Source organism: Anabrus simplex, chromosome 1 (genome assembly GCF_040414725.1).
Source record: "Anabrus simplex isolate iqAnaSimp1 chromosome 1, ASM4041472v1, whole genome shotgun sequence".
Classification (NCBI taxonomy): Eukaryota; Metazoa; Arthropoda; class Insecta; order Orthoptera; family Tettigoniidae; genus Anabrus; species Anabrus simplex.
This window is the reverse complement of record NC_090265.1, coordinates 443,997,754-444,015,042: the sequence shown is the minus strand read 5'-3', so window position 1 is coordinate 444,015,042 and position 17,289 is coordinate 443,997,754. Positions and strand designations below refer to the sequence as shown.

At 43.1% G+C, this 17,289-nt stretch overlaps 1 long non-coding RNA gene across 1 annotated transcript; it reads left to right on the top strand.

The window, feature by feature from the left end:
* Positions 1-1,777: 1,777 nt before the first annotated feature.
* Positions 1,778-3,888, top strand: LOC137498925 (uncharacterized). The gene is made up of 2 exons (XR_011017947.1): positions 1,778-1,923; positions 2,271-3,888. It is a non-coding gene; the product is annotated as an uncharacterized lncRNA (long non-coding RNA).
* The last annotated feature ends 13,401 nt before the right edge of the window (positions 3,889-17,289 follow it).

The following is a 17,289-nucleotide window of genomic DNA, read 5'->3' as shown; positions in this document are numbered from 1 at the left end:
GGCAATAAGATCTGTTCTGAGATGAAAACAATATTCAATAATTTGTAGACCATAGCTTTCAGCACTGGTATACAGTATCAAATTAATGTTTACGTGTGCATAATAGATTCAGTTATTTTACTATGTGATCAACCTTGTCAATTACAACTGTATGTTGCTTAAAGACAATAACATCATTGTATTCTACTCTAGTCTTACATTATTCGAGTACTCATATGATAATAGCACCTATAGTTTTGTAAATCATGTTTCTGATTTTGCTGCAAAGGGGCTCTTGTTTGTGACTCATGTCGCAGCCGGATATTAGAGCAACGTCCCCTGTATCTGGGTCAGCTGCTAGTTGCAGATAAAAACGTAGCCTTGACCAAAGGCTGCCAGTTTCAGGAGAACTGATAAGAGTAGCCAGGAATTGCACACATGACTAGAAACGAGCATAACCGATATTTCATAACATCGGTGACACAAAAATATCTGTGACTTTTATCTGTGATTCAGTCACAGGAAGCACGACCATATGATTGGATCGTCACGGGTCACGGTTAGAGATGAGCTTAAATGATACTTCAGAATATCTTTGACCGGCGTACCTGTGATACTAAAACATTTGACTTTTATCGGTGCTTCAGTCACAGGAAGCACGAGTATATGATTATCGTCACGGTCACTCTTAGGTCACGGGCGGCCAGTATGGAAATACTTCTATTGTTGATATGAAGACAAAGTCGGGTTGTATTTTTCGGAAGGTTCGGGACATTAGAAGTGGAAAAAAAAAATATTCATATTTATAATTTGAAGTTTTAATAATGCATAGGGAAAAGGTTGTTAACACGATGCGCAATAAATTAACAAGCGGAATGTGATTACCCATGTCATGTCTCCGGGATACCAATTATTTACAGTGTTTAATGTAGCTTTAAAAATAATACATTTATGAGCTTAATACAAAGACTCCTCCCATATACAGGGCTATTCAGCAAAGTTGTCCATCTCAAATAACTCGTGAACGGTTAAAAATATTGACATTTTGTTTTCACTTTCAGTAATGGAACCGAAGGGCTAATAATCGGACTTAGATTAAGTACTGTGTCATACTTTAATATTTTCATGGATCATGGTACTGACTTAGCTTTTTTAAACGGTACCACACAATTTTGTGCACATGGCCTTAAATCTACAAACATTACAAATTCAGCACCGTGATTATTTTGAAAATCGGATACGTACTTCTCGAATATTATGTATTCAAACATGCCTCAGTTGCGAGCTGAGGACTAATCTGTTCGATTCGCGCTATTGAACCATATTGGTCATTGTCCAAGAGTCATGATTTTAGCCGGAGAGATCGAGTACAATCAAGACCACCTTGGAGATCCTTGTTTACTAATTTATTGCCTGGGAGAGGTTGAGTGTGTGCAGTTCTCGTGGGAAAGGAGCAGCTGAATAATTAGGAAATTTCTGGAAGCTCATAAGATAAATGTATTACCCCAGCCAAGCGCTTTAATTTAGACACAGGACGCTACACACTTCACAAAGGTGGCGTGCCAACAAAGGATTTGGAGCGAAAAGGAAATTAATTTATATCTTAGAGTACAGTATAGATGCATTTAATCTGAGCAGAAAATTGCAACCTCCATAACTGGCACAAAATTTTGATATGCGACATGAGCCTAATTACAAGTGCATATTGGGAGATAAGTACTAGGCGCGCGCTATGCATATCAACCGCGGGCGGGAAGAGCTCGCGGGTAAATCATTAGCTTGGGTACGCGAGCCGTATTATAAATAGGCGGCTGAAGAGCGCTGGAGATCCACTCTCTGACTGTCGAGCTGTTGCGACGGCGTGATACAACTCCAAGCGGACATCGAGATTAAGGGCTGAGCGACGAGCAGCTATCATCCAGCAAAATCTATTGGGGAATGGAAGTAAGTAAATAACCGCATAATCAAGTTGAATCCTTCATACTACATGTGTTTGCTTGCCTGTCATGAACATGTACTGCCTATAACTCCACTGCCTCGCTAGTAGCTTCAAATCACTTTAAGGGCCAAGTATTAGAAACGAAGTTCGTAATCTTATGATAGCTCAGATTATTTCTGGAAAAACATCTCTGTGATAGAACGACTGGATCTAGTCACCATATGTGAATCTGTGAACTATTGATGTAGTTGACTTAACTCTAGTAGTGAACGGGGCGTTAAAACGTGTGAGAGGGACGTTAGTGGAGACAGGCATCGAATCAGAACTCTCGGTAACTTATGTCTCTTTACAGTTCCCCCCCACCGATTCAGCGAGAGCAACGTCGCAGAGAACGAGTAAGGAGGACGGCAAGCTGTAGAAACGGAGCAGCTGTCAAGACATCGAGTATCGACGCGGGGACACCGGGAGGGCACGGTCACCACGACACCGAAGAAGACACCTGACAACCTTCACGGAAGCTGCCGGAGAAGCCTTTACCAGCCAGCATGAATCCAGTAATCCATCTAATTTTGCGGCTGGCAGTGACAACCGTCAACATGAAATAAACTCCACGGGTCCATAGAGAGCTGCCTCGCAATGTCTTCGGTACTTCCAGGTCAGACAGATCCAATTTACTCTAAGCATGGGATAGATCAAAATTAGAACTCAAGATGGCCGTCAGCCACGACAGTAGCTCTCCAATGTATATTATGATTTGTATAATGTAAATATGCACAGACCTCGAACTCAGGGCAGTAGGACAGATAGTAGATTGTATATTTTCTACTTGTATAAATTTTGGTTTCTTTTTCGTGGCATCTTTTACGTCTTGATCATGTTAGCTAGATCTCTTAGTCAGTTACGGCCATTTCGGCAGCAGTGTATATTTTCATTGGTGGTCGTACGTAAATTTTACAAACTGGAGACTTACTCCTTGACTTGCATGGGATAGCGTGGCTGGGTGTGTGAGCCATCGCGCTGGAGATGTAGATGCGCTAAATATATAGCTTATTGCACGCATTGACATTATGTGACTTCGCGCTGTTGAATGATGTATAATTAAGGTATGTTCATTACGCCTTATTATAGCCAGGAAATTGTAGTGCCAGGGGATTGTACCCTTATGTAATGATGGAGAAGCCCTGTGGAGGCAGATATGAGAGAGTGATATTTACGTCTTAGCCATATGAAGGCAGATATGAGATGATGATTATGTAATTTCGGCACTATGGATATGAGATGTACGTAAGAGTAGACAGAGACTGGATATACGGGGCAGGAATTCCCTGTAGTCGAACAGCTGTGTGCATCAGATAGGGTGGCATGGCTAACACTCTCCTAGGTGATTTATGTGAGTCAAGGAAGTCAAGTTTGACGTCACAAGCAAGGATTTTGCATCTCGCTGCCTGCGTTTTCTTTTTTTCCTTAAGTGTTCTGAAGGGGAGTCGCCCTTGGCCTTGGCCTTGTGAATGGCTGCCTGCTAAGACCGCTTTCTGTTTGTATGGCCGTGTTCTTCTTAGATTTGCCACTTGTTCATTCTGCTACCAAATGTTTGAACTGTAATTTTGATGGTTTTATTTATGAGTTTATGTATCTTAGTTATGCTGGACTGTGAGCTTTCATACAGTCCAGACCTTGTACAGAGTAGTTTTGTTGTAAGTAGATCATGGGTTCGAGGTTCTGTGACACAACACTTTTCACGCATAGGAGATGGCTCCTTTGAGATGTTTTGCACAATTTGTTTGTCTCACTCTTTACTTTGACTTATTCCGTGATTCCGTGACTGTTCCAGCTTGGCTGTGGGAAAGAATTGTGACCTGGAAGTCAACTACGAATATCGCGTGACAATTATATGAGATGTTAATTCCTTGTAATTTATGTGAGAGATTTGGTCTTTTTATCGTAATAAATTATGTCCTATTCACTGTGAATGCAGCGTTTTTCCCATCTTTTTATTTTAATGTTGATTATTCTTACCTGCTAGTTCACATATCCTGTTGTCTTATCGTGTGTTGCCCTATGTTTTTCCCATTTATCCCTGAGACATGCTTTATTTGAGTGTTGCTGTGCGAGGATATGTACGCAGGTAAGACTATGTGTATGAGCCCGCGCTTGTGGGAGTTTGTCACTCCAATGCTCTTGGTTCGAGACCGGCATTCGCCTGGCCGGAACCGAAGGGTGCTGTAGGGCACAGTATGAAATATGAGCTAGCTATTGACATAGGATATAGAATTGCTAGACATGTATTCTCTTTACTGTACTCATAAATGCACTATGATAAAATATTATTTAACACCTTCAATATCGCCGTAGGTAACCGGTAAATAAAAAACGGATAGGTCTATAGACCTTGAGCTACAGTGAATAACATAGCCCTGTGAGCGTGCTCCGAGTACACAACTTAAACGTCTTAAACGACACAAATACTTACGTGACAGCGTATCGTATATATCGGTGACAGGAAAATATCGGTGACAAAATAACACGCTGTGATTTATCGACCATCTCTACACATGACTTAGTCACGCGATATCTCATGTTAACAAAGGAAGCAAGGCGTTACCAAGAGTACTAAACTTTTACAGGGACAAGCTCTGAAATGTAATGGTGAGTTTTTATGAATGGTAAAGTGAAACTCGAACGTCCATACATTCCGTCGTATATGACTGAGATGTTCAGCATCATCATCATCATCATCATCTGTTTAGCCTCCAGGTTCGGCTTTTCCCTCGGACTCAGCGAGGGATCCCACCTCTACCGCCTCAAGGACAGTGTCCCGGAGCTTCAGACTCTTGGTCGGGGATACAACTGGGGAGAATGACCAGTACCTCGCCCAGGCGGCCTCACCTGCTATGCTGAACAGGGGCCTTGTGGAGGGATGGGAATAGTGGAAGGGATAGGCAAGGAAGAGGGAAGGAAACGGCCGTGGCCTTAAGTTAGGTACCATCCCGGCATTCGCCTCGAGGAGAAGTGGGAAACCACGGAAAACCACTTCCAGGATGGTTGAGGTGGGAATCGAACCCACCTCTACTCAGTTGACCTCCCGAGGCTGAGTGGACCCCGTTCCAGCCCTCGTACCACTTTTCAAATTTCGTGGCAGAGCCGGGAATCGAACCCGGACCTCCGGGGGCGGCAGCTAATCACGCTAACCACTACACCACAGAAGCGGACGAGATGTTCAGCAAATGAGAGAAATATGAGGCGTTTCGAAATAACATATATTAACAACGGAAAGCTAACGGCGTAGTCGTATTGAAACCCGCATTCTTTGTATTCAGTTTTGTATATAGTTAGAATTTAAGCAAGGAATGTTGTGCTATTGGATACTGGAGGAGCGGAAAGCAACTGACTACCTTACTTGAAGTACTGTAAGTTATCAGCTCTCTTGACTTCAGCTGCTTCGCCAACGAGCAGCACATGATGGAGCTGTAAGTTGTTTCTACCGTATATTGAGTATTGTTTAGAAGAGGAAAGAAGAAAACATCGCCTAGAGTGCCGACCACTCATTCCGTCAGCTTTGATCTCGACGATTTACAATACGATCCCATCCATTGAAGCGTTCCCAACCTGAATCATAATTATTGTGTTTAAAGTGCGATTACGTTCGGCCATACCAGGAACCAAGGCTTGTTTACGTCTGGCGCTCTGTCACCAGGCACAGTTGGTCAGTTGATCGATCTTTGGTGATACAATAATTGTTCCTTTCTCTCGAACGTCGCTAGCCCCTGAACGATCAACTCACATTCCCTTAAGGGAAATCTCCCTATTGTTTTTGCATTTATAGCACTCACAAATTATTCTCTAAAATTCATATTGTCTTGTCCGTAATACGCGATATGACTCTACGCGGTCGACTGACGTCTCTGATGCAGGCCCCGCTGTCTTCTACGCACTGCAATAAACACTGGCGCCACCTCGCCCAGATGCTTCGTCTTTGGAATAAATAATACCAATACATCTAGAAATTCCTGTCTGTCTTCATCGCACCTGCAGTATTTCTGGCATCTCGAGAAAGCCGCCCACACTGAATGTGCGATTGTTAAGAAGGTTTAGACTGTTTTCAGTGCACTGTAGACACAGGACATAAGAGTACCTACTGCGACAAGGCATTCCCGATGTCCTTCTACCAGTTAAAAGGGCAACAGGACTTATAAGGTACATCTCATCTAGATTGAGATATAGTGAGGAGATTCAAGAGAAATGTGATAACCTTGCAAAATATTCTTGTCAAGGGTATTGAAGAAAGAAAAAATTCCTGCTTTTTTTTTACTACTTGATTTACGTCGCATTGACACAGATAGGTCTTATGGTGACGATGGGAGAGGATGTGTGAAAATGGGAAACCATGGAAAACCATCTTCAAGACTGCTGACAGAGCAGTTTGAACCCACTATCTCCCGAACGCAAGCTGACAGCTACATACTCCAAACCGCGCAGCCACTCACTCGGTGGCAGTTATTTCAACTAACCTATAGCTGACATGGAGCCCGAACCACAGAGACGCGATTTTACTTTTCGAAAACCCCATACGTAGAGGCATGATTTTTTCGCATTAACGATAAACGCGACAAAAAATATTTTGGAGCGATTTTGCGATATCTTTACGAATCATATGTTTCTCGTTAAGAAAATATGGATATTATGTTCGCGAAATAAAGCGATAAGGTCATTTTAAAGCGAAATTCAATTATTTCGCGATAAGCGCGATATTACAGCGAAATGTGTAGTGAATAACAAACTTGACATTTTGTTCCAAGATTACACATGAAAAGAAAAGGAAGAGCGAAGAAAGATTCATCAACAGGGACGAAATATGTTACCATTAATGTTCTGGAAAATCTCTTTAAGACATGGCATCAAGGAAAAGGGGTTGGCTCCAGGCTTCTTGCCAAACGAATGTTTGGAATATTGTTCTTGTGGTGGCTGGTCATGCCATCCCAGTCTGTCTCCTCATGGCAATGTGCAATCCTCGAATGCCTAATGACGTCTACAAGCAGCACAATTGACTGGTGTATTTCGTCTTCGTGGTCAAGTAAAATTAAGAAAGTGATCACAGACAGTAGCGAAGATGGGTCGTTCGACAAGTGTTATGGTGCACAGCAGAGCTAAACAGTTTGGAGTGAAGGTTTATACGTTCCGGAAAGCAATATTTTAATGTGTAAATTTTTTAATGTTCGCATCGAGTGGGAGAAAAAAGATACTGTCTCAAAACATTGTTTTAAAAATAAGGAACATTCAGAACGTTAATTTAGCACTCGAACAGTGAAACAGCAGGCAACAACAGAACTATCATTAGATATGAAAAAGAAAGCTAAGAGTGAAAAAAAGAACATATTCACGAAACAACAGCGATGCTGCTCAAAGCCAATATCCCGCTGGAGAAGGTAGACGACCCTGCAGTCCAAAAATGGCTTCAAAAGTATGTACCAGGTAAGTACAGTCCATCAATTAAACCTCCACAATCAACGATCAGTGATAGTAATGAAACCTTTAATGAAAAATTTTAGAATTTCATTAAACCGAAATTAAAACGATACGGCAATATCTCTTTCGCGAAATAACGCGAAAATTAGTATCCTTTTCGCGAAATGGTTCAAAAATTAATGCGAAAAAATCATGCTTCTACCCATATGCAATTGAAAGTTCCCTCTGAAGTCATTTTTCTGAAAACAGAACGGGTATTTAGCTCACATATTTTGGCCGGGCTGAGGTGGCTCAGACGGTTGAGGCGCTGGCCTTCTGACCCCAACTTGGCAGGCCCGATCCTGGCACAGTCCAGTGGTCAGTGGCGTATGCTGAGGGCTACAAATGCTATCGGTGAAGCCCAAACCTCAATTCAGAATGATGGAAGTCTAAAGCACATTTTAATGTAAGCATCTGGCAGTTTGCTCCATTTAAAAAACTTGAACGCGGTGAGAAAAAACGTCGCACGTATTTCTGAGAACAAGGCATCGGAGACTGATATCGGCCTAGACTCTCGTCCCTCTCTCATGGGCCCGCCGCAAGCGGCTTGCTGACGTATATCCGATATGTGCTGGGACCGGGGTGATGGCTAATAGCTGTGCTACGCTTCGTTCCGCCGGATCGCCACTGCTAACTATCAACATATCCGATATGTGCTGGGACCGGGGTGATGGCTAATAGCTGTGCTACGCTTCGTTCCGCCAGATCGCCACTGCTAACTATCAACCAAGCGTTACTCATCGTACGTACTTCCTCACCTCATGCTCATAGATAACAGAGCGCTGGTATTTCACTCCCGTCCACTTCCTCTTTCTTGTAGGAAGACGTTGCAGGGCTGCTGTTATACGAGTAATATAGCTTTCTTCTCATAGGTAGATCTGCTAAAATGAAATGCATTCTTTCAGGTTTAGTGTTCTCTTTTGTTGGTTGGAATCGATACCCGTGATCATGGGTCGGACACCACCACTGACCTCCCGAGGAAGCTAATTAACCAGTGAACGGTGGGTACGACCGCTATAAAATTCTGCATGTTTTTTTTTTTAATTCGTTAGGGCCATCTATGGACCACGGTGCTTGTGTTTTAGCTGTTTCTTGAAGTCATCGTCGTTGTTTGCCACAATTGGTGTTCTTAGCGGCTGGTTTGGCAGCTGTTTTCTTGTTGGTACCTCGAGCTTTCCTGATGGCCCAGTAGTCCTTCATTTTCCGGCTAAATTCAATCTTACGTTCCTCAGACCATTTCCTGGTCTCGTCTTTTGGTCTGTGGGTAACTTCTGTGAGGGATGTTACAAAGGATTTAGTTTTAAGAGTTGTATGATAGTTACTCCGATCAGCTATGTCGTTTTGATTTATGTGGAGTTCCGAAAGGTCCTTCTCCACTTGCTTCATCCACACGAACCCAGTAGCTTTGCCCTTGTTAGCAGCCTTGAAGATCCTATGAGATAATCTATTTGAGTCCATTCTGGATAGGTGTCCGTAAAAAGCCAGTCGCCTTCTTCTGATGGCATCTATGAGATTTTCTTGGTGTTTATATAGCTCACGATTTGGTTGATACCATCGGCTTCCATCTGGTAAAATTCTTGGTCCCACTATCCGTCTCAGGAACTTTCTTTCTTGTACCTCGAGGGCTCTTAGTGGGGTCTTCTTAGTTAAATATAGACACTCTGCTGCATAGAGGACTGACGGTCTGATTACTGCATTGTAGTGTCTTAGTTTGACATTCATCGACAGATTTTTTGAAGCATACAGCTTTCTACAGGCATGGTAAGCCTTATCTAGTTTGAGTCTCCTGTGTTCAAGAGCCATTGTTTCGCTGAGGTCCTCTGAGAACCATTCCCCAAGGTACTTTACACTTTTGACTCTCTTGATGTAGATATTATCACTGACTCTCATCTTTCCAGGGGCATCTTTGATGTTAGTAACAAACTCGGTCTTTCCTATGTTGATCAAAAGACCCGTTTTAGCCGCTATTGAGTGCAGTGTTTGGAGCTGAGTAGTAGCCTCCTGTATGTCATTTGCCAATAAAGTCAGATCGTCTGCAAAGGCTAGGCATGGTATCCTCAGGTTGTCTGCTTTAATCCCCATCCGTAATCCAGTGTTCTCTGGAAGGAATCTCATCCACTCTCTAATTATCTTTTCCAGAACGCAGTTAAATAATATACATGAGATGCCATCTCCTTGTCTCACCCCTGTTTTAATGGCGAAACTCTCCGAGAGTTGTCCTCTAAACTTTACTCTGGCTGTGGTATTGTGCAAGGTTGCTTGCACCAGCCTGTTGATCTTGTCGTTAAGTCCTAGTTCTCTTAATAATAATAATAATAATAATAATAATAATAATAATAATAATAATAATAATAATAATAATAATAATAATAATGGTGCATGACATCTGTATAGGCTTGGTGGTGATCTGATGAGGATAAAATGAATGGCGAAGACATCAAAAACACCCAGTCCCCAAGCCAAGGGAATTAACAGTATGAGGGGGTTGATTCTGAAAACTGAACCATGGCTATCGGACCAAAGACAAGCATTCTATCCATTTAACCACAAAGCCGGACTTTAATTTGCTAAACCTTAGGCTACTATCTCTACTGATCAGATGTTGAGTATTGGCAATGGCAGAGGCCAAGGTAGTAGCTTGTGAAGCAGCCTTGACAATGCAGCAGGCTTTTCTGTTGGCTATTGGCTGCAACTCAAAACGCTGAAGACTTCACATTCACTAAACCAACTATCGAAAAGGGGTAACCTAAGTCTAGTGGTAGCCCACGTCTTGATCACAGCATACGCCACTGTCGGTGGTATTTGAAGGTGCTCAAATACGTCTGCCTCGAATCCACAGATTTACTGGCACGTAAAAGAACTTCTGCGGGACTAAATGTCGGCAACCGTAAAAGTAGTTAATGGGACGCAAAGCCTATAACATTACACAACATTATCTTTTTGTACAAAAGTAATGAAAGAGACTTACCGAAGTAGAACGGCCTCCTTACTGAAGTGCTTACGTAACCAGGACTCTTCAAAGGACAGAGCCAAGGTCGAGCAGATAAATGACGTCATCAGAACGAAATCGTGTGGTTGGACGGAGAAATACAAAAGTCCCACTGCATTATGTTGTTCGTTTTAAGGAGGTATCGAAAATATGATGAAATGAAATGTCGTATGGCTTTTAGTGCCGGGATATCCCAGGACGGGTTCGGCTCGCCAGGTGCAGGTCTTTCTAGTTGACACCCGTAGGTGACCTGCGCGTCGTGATGAGGATGAAATGATGATGAAGACAACACGTACACCCAGCCCCCGTGCCATTGGAATTAACCAATTAAGGTTAAAATCCCCGACCCGGCCGGGAATCGAACCCGGGACCCTCTGATCCGAAGGCCAGTACGCTGACCGTTCAGCCAACGAGTCGGACGAAAATATGATAAGTATCCCTGTGTTCCTTCTTAAGTATGCCGCGCAGAGTTGTTCAAACAGTAGGAGCGTAAGTTGGCTCGGTCCGATGGTAGGCCTACTTTATTTGAAGGTGCCTAGTTACGCAAATTTTGTGTTGGTAGATTTATCGGCTCGCTTTTACGATTTTCAGAAACTCCGAGGAATTTTGTCCCGCAGGACATATTTTGCGGCCCTTGTCTTTCTTTGGCCATTATCTTCATTTTTCGATGTGTCGGATCCCTTACATTTTTTCTCTCTGATTAGTGTTAATAGAGGATGGTTGCTTAGTTGTACTTTCTCTTAAAACAATAATCATCACCACCGCACTTAGCGCCTTTGGCTCGTGACAGCTTCAGTTAGCACCTAAATTACCTTTTTTTTTTTCTTCTTTACTGTCACCTCCGCTAAAAATGTCAACAGGGACAAGGTTTCATAGTTACATTAACAATGGCAGAGCTGACATAAGGATACCTAAAGAATATGTAGCAAAAGTGTTAAATTAACAAACTGCGTTAATGATTTCGGGAGGAATGCTTCTCTACCGAAGTAAAAATCTTCTACAAGTATGGGAAGTTAAAGTAACTGTCATAAAGCTTTTCCTAGCGTTTTTCCACAACTTTCTGCTTCTTAATCTTACAGGATTGGTTTTTCCCGCGGACTCAGCGAGGAACTCACCTCTATCGCCTCCAGGGCAGTGTCCTGGAGCGCGAGACTTTGTCTCGGAGAGATACAACTAGGAAGAAGGACCATTACCTCGCCCAGGTGACTTCACCTGCTATGCTGAACAGGGACTTTGTGAGGGGATGGGAAGATTGGAAGGGATAGATAAGGAACAGGGAACGAAGTGGCCGTGGCCTTAAGTTAGCTGTCATCACGGCATTTGCCTGGAGGAGATGTGGGAAACACGGAAAACCACTTTGAGGATGGCTGAGGTGGGAATCGAAACCCCCTCCTTCATTTGTCCTCCCGAGCCCTCGTACTACTTTTCAAATTTTTGGCAGAGCCGGGAATCGAACCTGGACCTTCGGAGATGGCAGCCAATCACACTAACCACTGCACCACAGAGGCGCTCCACAACTTCTTTACGGTGGAAATAGCCCCTTTTGAATAGACACTCCTCAACTGAAGTTGTGCAATACGACTGTGCAATGAATTTAATCTTTAAAATGAACTAATGGCAAAAATAATTCGTTGGAAAAAGACGTGTTTGGTAATATTTTCCCATTGCTTGGGTCATCTGTAGTTATTTTATATGTGCTTACAGTGCGCCTCCGTGGTGTAGTGGTTAGTGTGAATAGCTGCCACCCCCCGGAGGCCCGGTTTCGATTCCCGGCTCTGCCACGAAATTTGAAAAGTGGTACGAGGGCTGGAACGGGGTGCACTCAGCCTCGGGAGGTCAATTGAGTAGAGGTGGGTTCGATTCCCTCCTCAGCCATCCTCGAAGTGGTTTTCCGTGGTTTCCCACTTCTCCTTCAGGCAAATGACGGGATGGTATCTAACTTAAGGCCACGGTCGCTTCCTTCCCTCTTCCTTGCCTATCCCTTCCTAATTCCCCCCCCCCTCCCCCGCAAGGCCCCTGTTCAGCATAGCAGGTGAGGCCGCCTGGGCGAGGTACTGGTCATCCTCCCCAGTTGTATCTCCCGACCCGATGTCTGAAGCTCCAGGACACTGCCTTTGAGGCGGTAGAGGTGGGATCCCTCGCTGAGTCCGAGGGAAAAACCGACCCCGGAGGGTAAACAGATTAAGAAAGAAAGAAAGAAAGATATGTGCCTACATATTTTGTGCGTTTTTACATCCTAAACATCCGAACCCAATTCATAATTTCTTTGAAATAATTGAAGAAAAGACTAGGTAAACAACTCATAGGGAATCTTCCACCTGCGGGAAGCCTTAGATGCAGATCAATGGCGATTGATTGATTGATTGATTGATTGATTGATTGATTGATTGATTGATTGATTGATTGATTGATTGATTGATTGATTGATTGATTGATTGATTGATTGATTGATTGAGAGGGTGAAACCCGGTGCCGGCACATACCCTACTCCTGTCGCATAGCACCAAGAGGTCTGATGAAGCTTAACGACAGACGAATCACCGAGCCGGACTGAGTGGTTCAGATGGTTGAGGCGCTAGCCTTCTGACCCCAACTTGGCAGGTTCGATCCTGGCTCATTCCGCTGGTATTTGAAGGTGCTCAAATACGTCAGCCTCATGTCGATACTTTCAGATGTGCCAGTTTTGTCTTACATACAATCAATCAGTCACTACTGATCTACATTTAGGGCAGTCACCCAGGTGGCAGATTCCCTATCTGTTGTTTTCCTAGATTTCTCTTAAATGGTCGCAAAGAAATTGGAAAATTATTGAACATCTCTCTTGGTAAGTTATTCCAATCCCTAACTCCCCTTCCTATAAACGAATATTTGCCCCAATTTGTCCTCTTGAATTCCAACTTTATCTTCATATTGTGATCTTTCCTACTTTTAAAGACACCACTCAAACGTATTCGTCTACTGATGTCCTCCCACGCTATCTCTCCACTGACAGTTCGGAACATACCACTTAATCGAGCAGCTCGTCTCTTTGCTCCCAAGTCTTCCCAGCCCAAACTTTGCTACATTTTTGTAACGCTACTCTTTTGTCGGAAATCACCCAGAACAAATCGAGCTGCTTTTCTTTGGATTTTTTTTCCAGTTCTTGAATCAAGTAATCCTGGTGAAGGTCCCATACACTGGAACCATACTCTAGTTGGGGTCTTACCAGAGACTTATACGCCCTCTCCTTTACATCCTTACTACAACCCCTAAATAGCCTCATAAACATGTGCAGAGATCTGTACCCTTTATTAACAATCATATTTAAGTGATTACCCCAATGAAGGACTTTTCTTATATTAATACCTAGGTATTTACAATGATCCCCAAAATGAACTTTCACCCCATCAACGCAGTAATTAAAACTGAGAGGACTTTTCCTATTTGTGAAACTCACAACCTGACTTTTAACCCCGTTTATCATCATACCATTGTCCACCGTCCATCTCACAACACTATTGAGGTCACCCTGCAGCCGCTCACAATCTTGTAACTTATTTATTACTCTGTACAGAATAACACCATTTGCAAACAGCCTTTGATTCCACTTCTTTACACATATCATTGATATATATATAAGAAAACATAAAAGTACAATAATACTGCCTTGAGGAATTCCCCTCTTAATTATTACAGGGTCAGATAAAGCTTCGCCTATACTAATTCTCTGAGTTGTATTTTCTAGAAATATAGCCACCCATTCAGTCACTCTTTTTTCTAGTCCAATAGCACTCATTTTTGTCAGTAGTCTTCCATGATCTACCCTATCAAATGCTTTAGATAGGTCAATCGCAATGCAGTCCATTTGGCCTCCTGAATCCAGGATATCTGCTATATCTTGCTGAAATCCTACAAGCTGAGCTTCAGTGGAATAACACCGCAGTGATCAGTGCACTTTTACCAGCAAGTCTTGCTACTGTTCTCTGAGATTAGTGTTTTTGATTTAGTAAATTGTTCCGTTTGAAAGTAATCGTGCAAAGCATTCGTAAAAACACACTGAAATGCAGTTTCCAGCGGAGTTATACAAGGCCAACAGCAGCGGAAATACACACCTGGGTTTCTGAAACACTGCAAGTAAACATCGACCAGCTAATAATATTAATTTCGTGTGGCTAGTACAGCCCTTGTAAGGCAGACCCTCCGATGAGGGTGGGCGGCATCTGCCATGTTTAGGTAACTGCGTGTTATTGTGGTGGAGGATAGTGTTATGTGTGGTGTGTGAGTTGCAGGAATGTTGGGGACAGCACAAACACCCAGCCCCCGGGCCACTGGAATTAACCAATTAAGGTTAAAACCTCCGACCTGGCCGGGAATCGAACCCGGGACCCTCTGAACCGAAGGCCAGTACGCTGACCATTCAGCCAACGAGTCGGACATCGACCAGCTTGCAGCTCTCCAACTGGATGCCCAGGCTAACGCAGTATACATCAATCATTATGGAGAGAATATTACATAAATTTGAAACAGGTTGCACACTCAAACTTTTTAATGGAGAGGCAGTACCGATAGTTATTGAAGCAGCTGGAATTGAGGCGACTAGAGTTCGTCTGTTCAATATTCCTCCGGAATTGCCGAACGAAAAGATCAGGAATTATTTCACAAAATACGGGAAATTTAAATACAGTTCCCAATAGTACCCGACAAATAAAAATCCAGTTAAATCCATCCTTCGTAACCATAGAGGGGTACAGGGGACAAGTCACATATGAGGGGCAAGAAAAAACCTGTGCTATATTCAACGCCCCGGATCACCTGCGCATTGACTGTCCCCGCCGTGCGGGCAATGTTTTGAGACAGCCGACATCACTATGTACTCACAACAACAGCAACCACTCTCCAATCTGACAATTGACGAGTGGAGCCTTTCCTCCACTCGTAAACAGGTCTAACACAGATGACCTCATCATACTGGACTCCCAACCGCAATCTGTTGTAAACACCTTACTTGCTGGGGAACAGCTTGACCCTGAGAGCGTAATAGCTTTTCATGTGTCAACAAATGATATGCACGCGCTCACCACATCAGAGCCGTCTCCAATCCACGTAACACAACACACTACGGGGCAACACATAGATGTTACAGAGCAACCAGATGCACAAATGAAAATCCGATCAGTCCACATTACAAGACGATCCCTTTAATATTGAAAATACTGCCCAGTTAAGTAAAGAGAACGTCACACATAAGAAAACTAAATTGACGGAGGAAGTACACCCCTTCACGGTCGACACACTAGCTGATCCATCAGAAGATTCCGATAGCTCTCTAACAACCAAAACACGTATTAATAAATGCCAATCGCAACAAGTTAGTCCTAAAGACCCGCGGTTGTATAAGCGAAACCCAACTTGCGGGAATAGAAATAAATCTTGTTTCACCAAAAGCCATTCGAGCAAGGACACGCAAGGATTGCAGCGTAAAGAGAAGATCGGTAATTGAAGAATTGGATACAGCTAATCGTTGCCAATTTCCAGAATAATCTCCTTTCATCTCATCAAGGTCACACTATGTTTCGGATCTGCCGCTTGTTCACGTTTTATAGTCTCCTGGCGATTGTGTTTAAGCACCAGCACTCCACCAAGACCGATTCTCCATTTCATCCTGACCTTACCCATGCACAGAGCGCATGTGACACCTACTTTCGAGAGATGATTCTGCGTACCGTTGCTACGGCAAACATCACTGGCATTTTGAGCATCACGAAGTGGCCACTCATTAAGAAGTATATTAGAGACAATGACATTGATATTTTATTTCTCCAAGAAGTGTGTACTTACAATTTAGATATATTAAGCCCATACGAATACTATGTTAACTTAGAAGAGAATACTCGAGGAACTGCTATTGTGTATAGACGTGGTCTTGACATTCATGACTTTGTTGCAAATCCAAACGGTAGAGTGCTCTACGCTCGTTGTGAAAACTTCGTACAATATAGTCCATCAGGAGCGCAAAACAGATTAGAACGAGAAAAGTTTCTTCTTGAAGACCTCAACATTCATTTCAAGCGGGGAACCAACATTGTACTTGCAGGTGATTTCAACTGCGTCCTCCACCCGAAGGATCAAACCGGACCCAACATTAACAACTCGGTAGCGCTCTCAGAACTCAGCTCCGTTTAAGGAATGCTTAGGAAATGAAACACGGGAATTATGTTGAATACACATTTTTCCGCCACAATTCAGCATCTAGACTAGACAGAGTTTACCTCTCTCCTTCAATGTCCACAATTACACATACAATATCCGCCATCCCAGTCCCTTTCTCTGACCATCAACAGTACTCTTTCAATTACGTGTTGACACTCATGTCCCAGTGATAGGAAGAGGATATTGGAAGTTGAACATTAACCTTTTAAAGACTCCAGATGCTACAGAAAATTTTCACAGGATGTGGGAACGAATAGTCGACAGGAAATGGCATTATTCCTCACAACTCCTCTGGTGGATTCACGCGGCTAAACCTGTCATACGACGTTTCTTCCAAAATTTGTCTTTTAATAAAGCTCTGGAACGAAGACACACTCAGCAATTCTACGAACAAACCTTACACGACTACAGTCGTGCGCAACCGCACGGATATGAGGTACAGCATAAATTAACAGAAATTAAACATACGCTCTGTCAGATGAAAGAACAAGACATACAGGGCGTACAGGCACGCACACGTATTCCTTCCTTAGAAGAAGACGAAAGGACGTCGTTATACCACATTGCCAAAGAGAAGGGTAGAAGTAGGAACAACTTTATCTAAAAACTACAAACTACAGGGGGGGGTCCATTACAGGAACTGACAATATTATTCAAATGGCAATCAATCATTTTGAATTAGCTTTTGCTC